The following is a 9,925-nucleotide window of genomic DNA, read 5'->3' on the forward strand; positions in this document are numbered from 1 at the left end:
TCTCCCTTATCTTCTTTCGCAAGAGACAACGCATTTTTTTTAAAACCCTCCGCTCGCTCATCCTGCCTTTTCACCGACACCCTCTTCATAAATTTGAACATTAGTATTTTACTTTTTTTTTTTTAGAAGTTTATTTTAAAAAGAAACTTTGTTAACCTTACAACATTTATTATATCACATAGAATTTTTATATTCATTTAAAAAAAAAAAAAAAAAAAAGTCAAGATATTTTTTCAATTAATTTAATTTTCAAATCAAGGAGTTTTTTTTTCATCAATCTTGTAATCATGTCAACCTTAATTCCAGAAATAAAACTTAGTTATTCTAATTATCATTCTTGGAAAACTCATATCTCATTCATTTTTCGTTTTAAACACCTCTTCGAAATAGCCACTGATCCCTCTCTTGAACCTCGTTCAGCAGCTACCCAAGACGAGAAAGATACTTGAAAATCTAAAAATGAAGAAGCTTTAGGGTTAATTGGTATTTCCATTATTCCAGATTTATATGTGTTAATTGCTCACTGTTCTAAAGCTCATGATGCATGGTCCATCTTGCAAACCAAGTATGACAGTGGAGATGAATACCGCAAAATACAGTTGCAGGATCAACTTGAAGATCTCAGGTATGCAGATTTTAAAAGTATGGATGAATTTCTGTTAAAATTTGACTCTCTTAAAAGCCAAATTATTGCCTTAGGTGTTCAATTAGAGGACATTCATTTAATTCATCTTATTCTTAAAAAGTGTCTTCCTAGACAGTTTCAACAGTTTATAACTAATATTCATGCACAGCTTGCTATTCCTACTTTAACTTCTCAGTTAACTTATGTTATTTTTCAAACTTTATTAAGACATGAAGAAGCTAAGCTAATTCAGTTTGGTACCCTCAAATCAACTGAACATGCATTTGTGTCTAGAAATTCAAATAATAATTTTCGTTCCAATAATAATAATAATAACAAAAAACAATATAATACTAATTCAAATAATTCCAACAATAAATTTCATGCGAAATATAACAATAATAACAATCATCATAATAACAATCATAATACTAATAATCAAAGGAATCATTCCAATTCCAAACCTCATTGTTCTTATTGTGGCAAAGATGGTCATATTGTCAATAACTGTTTTAAAAAGAAAAATGATAAAAAACCTATGAATAATAGTAACAATAATCAAAACTCAAATCATAAAAAAGGTAACTCTACTGGTTTTAATTCTTGTCATGCTTTTACTTGCAGCTTTAATCTTTGTAGACCTTTAGAATGGATTGTTGACAATGGTGCATCACAACATGTAACTTCTCATAAAGAAATTTTTGATTCTTTACAACCTGATATTGCTAACATTCCTATTCAGTTAGCTAACAATCAGACTTGTAAAGTTGAAGGATTAGGTGATGTTACTATTCCTAATGGTAAATTGCATGATGTATTATATGTACCTGACTTGAAAACTAATCTTCTTTCTGTTTCACAGTTATGTCAGGACTATAAAGTTGAATTCTACAAAGATACATGTTATGTCATAGATCGTCAAACTCAAAAAGAGATTGCTCATGCTAAAATGGATAATGACAATTTGTTTAAATTCCATGAATTTTCTAGTTCACGATATTCGTTACATACTTCTATTGATTTCAATATATGGCATGAAAGACTTGGCCATTTAAATTCTGATTATATTACTTTCATGCAAAAACATAATATGGTTGATGACTTGCCTCACATTATTCCTTCCAAGATTGCCTGTACAGGTTGTATGAGTGGTAAAATGCATAGGGAACCCTTTCCAAGTGGAAAATCATGGCGGGCAACTCATAAGTTGCATCTTGTCCATGGTGACCTATTGGGCCCCATGGAGAATAACTCCATCCAAGGTTCTCGGTATGCACTTACCTTTGTTGATGATTTTTCTAGACGAACTTGGATCTATTTTTTGCATAGCAAGGATCAAGTTCTTGATATATTCATTGAATTTTAGTTATATGTTGAGAGGCAATCTGGTTTTAAACTTAAAATTCTTAGAACTGATAATGGAAAGGAATATGTGAATAATGCCTTTCATTCTTATTTGAAATCATGTGGAATTAAACACGAGCTTACTATTCCTTATACACCACAAAAAAATGGTGTGGCAGAAAGAAAGCATCAGACCATTGTTGAAATGGCTAGAAGCATGTTGCATGCTAAGAATCTACATTATAAATTTTGGGCTGAAGCCATGTTTTGTGCAACTTATACTCTTAATCGGAATCCTACCAAAGCTCTCAAGGTTATTACTCTAGAAGAGGCTTGGTTTGGTAGGAAACCTAATTTACATCATTTATGGATTTTTGGCTCTATTGCTTATGTTCATACTCCTAAACAGAAAAGGCATAAATTAGATGCTAAGTCATCTCCTTATATGTTTTTTGGTTATGATGAAAACAGTAAAGGTTATCGTGTTTATGATTCCACTACTAACAAAGTTCAAGTTGCTAGAGATGTTTGTATTGCAGAAAATGGAGTCCATGATTGCTCTACTACACATGATGCAGAATTCAGTGGCACTAAAATTGTGCTGGTGGAGGACCAACCTCCTTCTCTTAACCCTACTCCTCCTCTTAACCCTTCAAATCAAGTACCACTTATTATTTTTTCTCCTACAAGTAATGATATTCAAGCAACTACTAATGATGCTTTTATTGCTAATGATTCTTCCTCTAGTGATAATTCCATTACAACTAAACGTAAACTAAATGGGCTCAAAACTTAATCAATGAAGGTGATGATTACATTTCTAGATTTGGTGGAATTAAACATAGAAGGATTAATTATTGTAATTATGCTTTGATGACTGCTATTATGAATTCTAACAATCCTAAGTCTTTTGATCAAGCTAACTCTCAACCTCATTGGCAGAAAGCCATGCAAGAGGAATATGATTCTTTAATAGCTAATCAAACTTGGGACTTAGTCAAATTACCTCATGGCAAGAATATCGTTTCATGTAAATGGTTATACAAAACAAAATTGAATACTAATAATGAAATTAGTAAATTTAAGGCTAGACTAGTTACTAGAGGTTTTTCACAAATTGAAGGATTAGACTATAATGAAACTCTTGCTCCTGTTGCTAAAATGCCTACTATCAAATTAGTTCTTGCTTTAGCATCTAAAATGAATTGGCCCATTCATCAAATGGATGTTAAAAGTGCCTTCTTAAATGGTGATTTACATGAAGAAATCTATATGGCTCAACCTCCCAGATTTGTTAAGAAAGGTAGTGAAAATCTGGTTTGCAAATTGAACAAATCTATTTATGGTCTTAAACAATCACCTAGAGAATGGTATTCTAAAATTAATTCTTTCTTTATTTCTCAAGGTTTTGCTAGAAGTAAGAATGATCCTAATTTTTATATTAAACATACTAACGATGATATTATCATTGTTATTGTTTATGTAGATGATCTAATACTCACTTCTAGTTCAAACGCTTTGATTTCTGATATCAAGTTTCAACTTAAATAGAAATTTCAGATGACTGATTTAGGTATCTTACATTACTTCTTAGGTATGCAAATTTGCCAAACTCCTAAGGGTATCTTTCTTTCTCAAAGCAAGTATGCTTATGATCTTTTAGAAAAATTTGAGATGAATGACTCTAACCATGTTTCAATTCCATGTGAATTAGGTACTAAATTAATGAATGATATGAATACTCCTTTTGTTGATGAAACTTTGTATAGACAGTTGGTAGGAAGTTTAAATTATTTAACTCTTACTAGACCTGATATTGCTTATAGTGTTGGTTTAGTTTCTCGATTTATGTCTAAACCTCAACAAACTCATTTTAAAGTTGCTAAATGCATCTTAAGGTACATTAAAGGAACTATTAATATGGGATTATTTTATGATGCAAATTTTGAATTTATTTTACATGGCTATACTGATTCCGATCTAGGTGGAGATCCCAATGATGGGAAATCCACTTGTGGTTATTGTTTCTTTGTTGGTTCAGGTGCAATTTCTTGGAAAAGCAAAAAAAGAACACTCTATTTCCCTTTGCTCAACTGAAGCTGAATACAAAGGTTGTACCAATGCAGCTAAGGAAGCTTTATGGATTAGAAGACTTCTTGATGATTTGGGTCTACCTCAACAATCACCTACACCTATACATTGTGACAATCAAAGTGCTATTGCCTTGGCAAAGAATCCAATTTTTCATGCACGAACCAAACATATTTCACTTCAACATCACTTCATTCAAGAACAAGTTGAAGACAAGAAAATTACTCTTCTTTATTGTAAAGGTGAAGATCAAGTGGCTAATATTTTAACCAAACCACTTTCTAAAGAGAGATTTCAGTTCCATTGTAAAAATTTGGGCTTACAACCCGTTGATGTAAACTCCCCAAGTAAAGATTAAGGGGGGGTGTTAGAAAGGTTAATCTTTCCTTGGATATATTAATTGGGATATTCCAAGGGTCCCTAAATGTAGTTTGTCCTCTTGTACACATGTGGAGAACATGTCATTGTTTTTCCTTTATTCCACATGTAAGGACAACTCTTGTTTATTTCTTTATTTAGTTTATCCTCCTTAAGAGGATTGTGACACTTTGCACACACCTATTATGAATGTGGCATTCATAGAAATGGGAGTTACAAATGCAACTCCTTTCTCATCTCTATATAAGAGATGCTCCTCCTTCTTTCTTCTTCACTCTTATCACTTTGATGTTATTGTATTGAGCTATTTTGCTCCAACACTCTCTCTCTCTCTCTTCTCTAGGCATTTGCCTTCATTCATAATACTCACAAGGGGTTTTCTTTGCTTTCCCCTTATAAATCCTTGTCTCCATTGTTGAACCATCTTGGTGTATGCTCTTGGATTTTGCTTATCTTATGGTAACATTGTTTTTGATAAGGCAAACAGGTTTTAAGGGGTCCTGAAACCCATAAGTTTAACAACAAGAAAGGCTGAAAATAAGCGAAAAAATGCCCAGCCAAAACATAAGCCTTACGGCTGAAAATAAGCCCAAAGGCCCAGCCCGAAACAACTGCCCACTAAAAAGGCTAGAGAACCAACCAGAAAAACAGAGACCAGACAAAAAGCCAAAGCCAGGAGAAACAAAAACCAAAGGACAGAGACCCAACCTAGCAGACTACTTCTCCATCTCGAGCATGGTCTGGGCAGCTTCGGCGCACTCTTGTTGCTCTTCTACCTTATGATCCTGGGCGTTCGTCAAATCCTGCTCCATAGTGCTGTCCTTGGCTTTATCCTCATCCAGCCTATCTTTGTCTCTGTTCTGTTTATCATCTTCCTCCATCTGGTTCCTGTCTTTGAGATTTTCCAAGAGAGAGAGGATGTTGTCGTTGATCGAAGCGAGGAGGGAGATCATTTGACTTGTTAGGTTGTGATTGTAGTTCTCAATATTTTTTACTCTCCTCTCCATCAGAGTCTCCCAGCTGTTCCGGTAACATTGTTTCACACTTAACTTACTTGGATTGTTTCTCATTCCTTGCTCAATATTATCATTTCTTACAGATTTTGATTAAGATGGTCAAGCATACAACTACTTTTTATTTTCGCTCTAAAATTTTTGTAGTACTGCATTAAAATCCAAACTTTTGACCAATCAAATAATTTTTCCTCTAGATAAGGCCTAGTAGTTTAGAAACTACATTCAATTTATTATAGATTATTTTCTTACAACTTTTTGATACAAAGTCCAAAACAACTTTAAAATTATGTGTCAAGTTGACATAAGCCTGATTTGTTGGTTTTTCACTATCACTTAAGGCCATAGTTTGGTTGACCATGATCCTGCACATACCCATATGTTGGAAACTACAATTGGAACAATTGTTATGTTGTCATTGATCTCAAACCATACTAGTAAGACATTTTCTAACAACGTAGAGTTCCATATAAGATGATTGATGAAGAGGATTTGAAAAGAAAAGACAATAAGGTGAACTAGTGAATTTTTTGAGTAAAGAGGATTAACTATGGGGCAAGTGCACCAAGTTGTGGTGCCAAAAGATGACACCTTTTTTCTTTTTTCAAAATATCCAATAGTGTGCACACACTATGGCCTAGGCTTAGGCTCATGAAGCCCAGGCCATAGTGTGTGCACGCTATATCATGTATGCGTTATGTGATTCTCCATAGTGTGTGCATGCTATAGTGCATATGCACTATTGGAAATCACATAAAATAAATAATACCTACTCTCTGTTTGTCTGTCTATCTCTCCCTCCCTCTCTCTTTATCCCATCCTCTCTCTCTCTCTCTCTCTCTCTCTCTCTCTCTCTCTCTCTCTCTCTCTCTCTCTCTCTCTCTCTCTCTCTCCCTCCTTCCCTCTCTCTCCCCCTCCCTCCTTCCCTCTCCATCCCCCTCTCTCTCTCATCCTATACTCTTTCCCCACCCCCCTCTGATGCAGGAGCATCTAGAGGTATAAGGGCAATCTTGTGTCACCCAAAAAATGTACTTAGAATTAGTTTCTGTTTCATGTGTTTTTATTTTTGGACACCCATTTAGGTCAAATAAAGGTTCCAACTGTCACAGTTCCACTATCAGTGTGCTAGAAAATCCCAAAAAAATAGGAGCATGTAATTGGGCCATCATTTTGGTAAACTAGAAGGTGTGAATTGGCCAGATGAATGTAATTGTGATTTAGAACATTCCAAAAAAAGAATCAGGTCAAAAGGCCCCACGGTTTGAAAGTTATTGCAGTTTTTCGAGTTTTGGAGACCTCCTAAGAATGCTTCAAAGTTAGGTTAGGGGCATTAAATGACCTTGAAAAGGGTTGAAAAATGGTGGATGAGTGAAGCTGGTCCATAGGGCTATAGAGCGCTTCGAGAGCTTTCTAAAAATGTAAACGGTTCGTCAATCGGAGCTACGGTTCAAAAGTTATGCCTCCCGAAAGTTTGATTACCGTTTTTGGATTCTTCTAGATTTGTGCCGACTTCTAATGCAGCTTCTAGAGCCTTCTGTTTGGTCGGTGGATGCCTACTAGCACTTTCTAGAATGTATTCCTAGCCCTTAACCCTTTGGGATCTATTTAAGGAGATTCCTGGAATTGTAGAAGGTAGTTCGGAGTGGAGTTTGAGAGGAGGTACTGATAGGAGAAATTATCTCCACATTTATGCTATTGTAAGCCCTTAGGGCATATTTTGAAGTTTATTTTCTCTGTACTGAATGTACTAGCTTATTTTTCAATTAATACAATTTCCCTTCTTCTGTTGTGTCCCCATCACCCTCTCTCTCATCTCCTACTCTGTGTCCTCTTTTTTTCTATGAATCCAATCTAATGTACTCTTTGAACCTCCATCCTCTACTTCCTATCAATATTTTCCCCCCTCTCTCTCTCTTTCCCTCTCCCTCCCTCCCTCCCTCCCTCTCTCTATCCCTCTCTCCCTCTCTCTCTCATCCCCCACTGTGTATCCCTTTCTCTCTTTCTATGCATCCCATCTAATGTACTCTTTGAACCCCCATCCTCTACTCCCTATCAATCTCTCCCTCTTTCTCTCTCTCTCTCCATCCTATTCCCTCTCTCTCTACATCTTATCCCATACTCTTTCCCCCATCCCATACTCTCTCTCTCTCTCCCATCCCCTACTCTGTGTCCCTCTCTTTCTATTGATCCCATCCAATTTACTCTTTAAACTCCCATCCCTACTCCCTATCAATCTCAACCTCTCTCCTATCCCCCCTCTCTCTTCTTCCCTCCCTTCCTATCCCATCCTCTCTCTCTCTCTCTCTCTCTCCCCCCCACCCAACCCATCCCTTACTCTGTGCACCTCTCTCTATTTCTATGGATCCCATCCAATGTACTCTTTGAATCCCCATCCCCTACTTCCTATCAATCTCTCCTCTCTCTCTCTCTCTCTCTCTCTCTCTCTCTCTCTCATCCCCTTCTCACTCTCTCTCCCTATCCCTCCCTCCCTCCCTCTCTCTCCCCCTCCCATCCCCTAGTCTATGTCCCTATCTCTCTTTCTATGGATACCATCCATTATACTCTTTGAACCCCCATCCCCTTCTCTCTCTCTCTCTCTCTCTCTCTCTCTCTCTCTCTCTCTCTCTCTCTCCCTCTCCCTCTCCCTCTCTCCCCCTCCCTCTCTCTCTTCCTCCCTCCCTCCCTCTCCCCCTCATTCTCCCTCCCTCTCTATCTCTCTCTTTCCCTCCCTCTCTCCCTACTCCATCCCCCCCCTCTCCCCCACTCTGTTCCTCCCTCCCTCCCTCCTCTCTCTCTCTCTCTCTCTCTCTCTCTCTCTCTCTCTTCCATCATCTACTCTATGTCCCTCTCTCTCTCTTCCCCTCCCTCCCCTACTCTCTTAAGCTCTATATATATTTATCTCACTCTCCTCCCTTTCTCCCTCTCCATTCTCTACTCTCTCTTACTCTCTCACTCAACCTTAATTCCTCTCTCTGCATCCTATCCTATGCTCTTTCTCTATTCCCTTCTCTCTCCATCCTCTAGTCTCTCTCACTCTTTACCCTCTCTGACTCTCTACCTCTCTCCTTCCCTCTCTCCCTATCAATCTCATCTTTGAAATAAAAGGCTTACAAAGCATGTGTGCACTATAGCATGCACATGCTATTTAAGACTTGAATTTAAAAAAGCTTTAAATAGTGCTTACACACTATAGTGTGTACACGCTATTGCATGCACACACTATATAAAGCATTGAATACCACTGAGCCTAAGGCTTGGATTTTCCTTGGGGATCCAACCCAAAGGTTTGGAGGCTCTAAACTGGTCTAAGACATGTTTTGTTACAAGCATACAATAAATGATTGATTTTTCTTTTGTGCTCTCCTTCAAGTTTCCTTATGGTTGAGCATCAATAAAATCAAGCTACATGATATTGTACATCTCTATTTTAGCTATATAACCATATAATTTATTTTGAATTCATACTATTTCAAGCCTTTCAACTATAATTTGTTTTGAATGTATGTCCATTTTCTCTCAAAAACCAACATGTACTAATTAGGGTGTAGATTTTAGCCCTTTCATTAAATTTTGAAACAAGATAGTTTTTTAGAAACTAGACTCCATTCTACATACTTTGAAAAAAAAAGTTTTGATTTTGGATTAGTTTTCAATAATTTCTAGGGGAAATACATGACATTTCACATTTCTTGTGATGTATCCCCTTTTAAAATTCATTAAAAAAAACTTATAAAATTACCCAAAAAATCTGGGATAAACTACACAGTGTTAGGAAAATTTTAACCTTAGTAATTAAAAAATTTCAATTTTTTATTTACAATTTTAGGGGTACCACACTTTGTACTATGTTATGTTTTTTTTGAAAAAGTAGTACCACTTTCTGTGACCGACTTTTTTGAGGGCCTAAAACTAAACCATTTTGAAAAAAAAATGAGTAGTTTAGAAACTATATTCAAAGGACTACTAATTTTTTTTGGTCATATCCTAAAATTTTGCATGTAATTGTCTTCAAATTCTTGTCAAAGTTTAGAAATTGCTGATTTCAAAAAAAAGTGACCACTTATACCCCCCCTTTGGCACCACAACTTTCTACACTTAACCTATGATAGAATTACAATGGGAACTTGATCACTTAGTCTTTGACAAGATAATGCATTTTTTGATCATTGCATGTAGTTAAGAAGACAAGAACTTGAGTAAAACACTAAGCTTGATTGAGTGACAATTCACTAGGTCAATGAAGAAGTTGAGGAAGAAGATTAAGGAAATTAAGAGATAGTCAAGAAAGATAGAATTAGCTAAGTGATAGTTATGGATGAGAAAGATGAAAAAGAAAACTAAAGTAGTGACCGAGCGCAGAAAAGGTCAAGCAAGACAAGACAGTAGAGACCAAGCTACCTAGTGATGACCATGCTAAAGAACATAATGATGAACAAGTATTAAGAAAATAATATTTCATTAAAGAATCAAGTTT

General features: G+C 36.1%; 1 long non-coding RNA gene across 1 annotated transcript; it reads left to right on the forward strand.

Moving 5' to 3' along the window:
• The first annotated feature begins 1,815 nt into the window (after positions 1-1,815).
• LOC149567249 (uncharacterized) lies at positions 1,816-4,440 on the forward strand. The gene is made up of 2 exons (XR_016361625.1): positions 1,816-1,887; positions 4,011-4,440. It is a non-coding gene; the product is annotated as an uncharacterized LOC149567249 (long non-coding RNA).
• The last annotated feature ends 5,485 nt before the right edge of the window (positions 4,441-9,925 follow it).

Source organism: Cupressus sempervirens, chromosome 3 (assembly GCF_028749045.1).
Source record: "Cupressus sempervirens isolate cs-2001-9-10 chromosome 3, ASM2874904v1, whole genome shotgun sequence".
Taxonomy (NCBI): domain Eukaryota; kingdom Viridiplantae; phylum Streptophyta; class Pinopsida; order Cupressales; family Cupressaceae; genus Cupressus; species Cupressus sempervirens.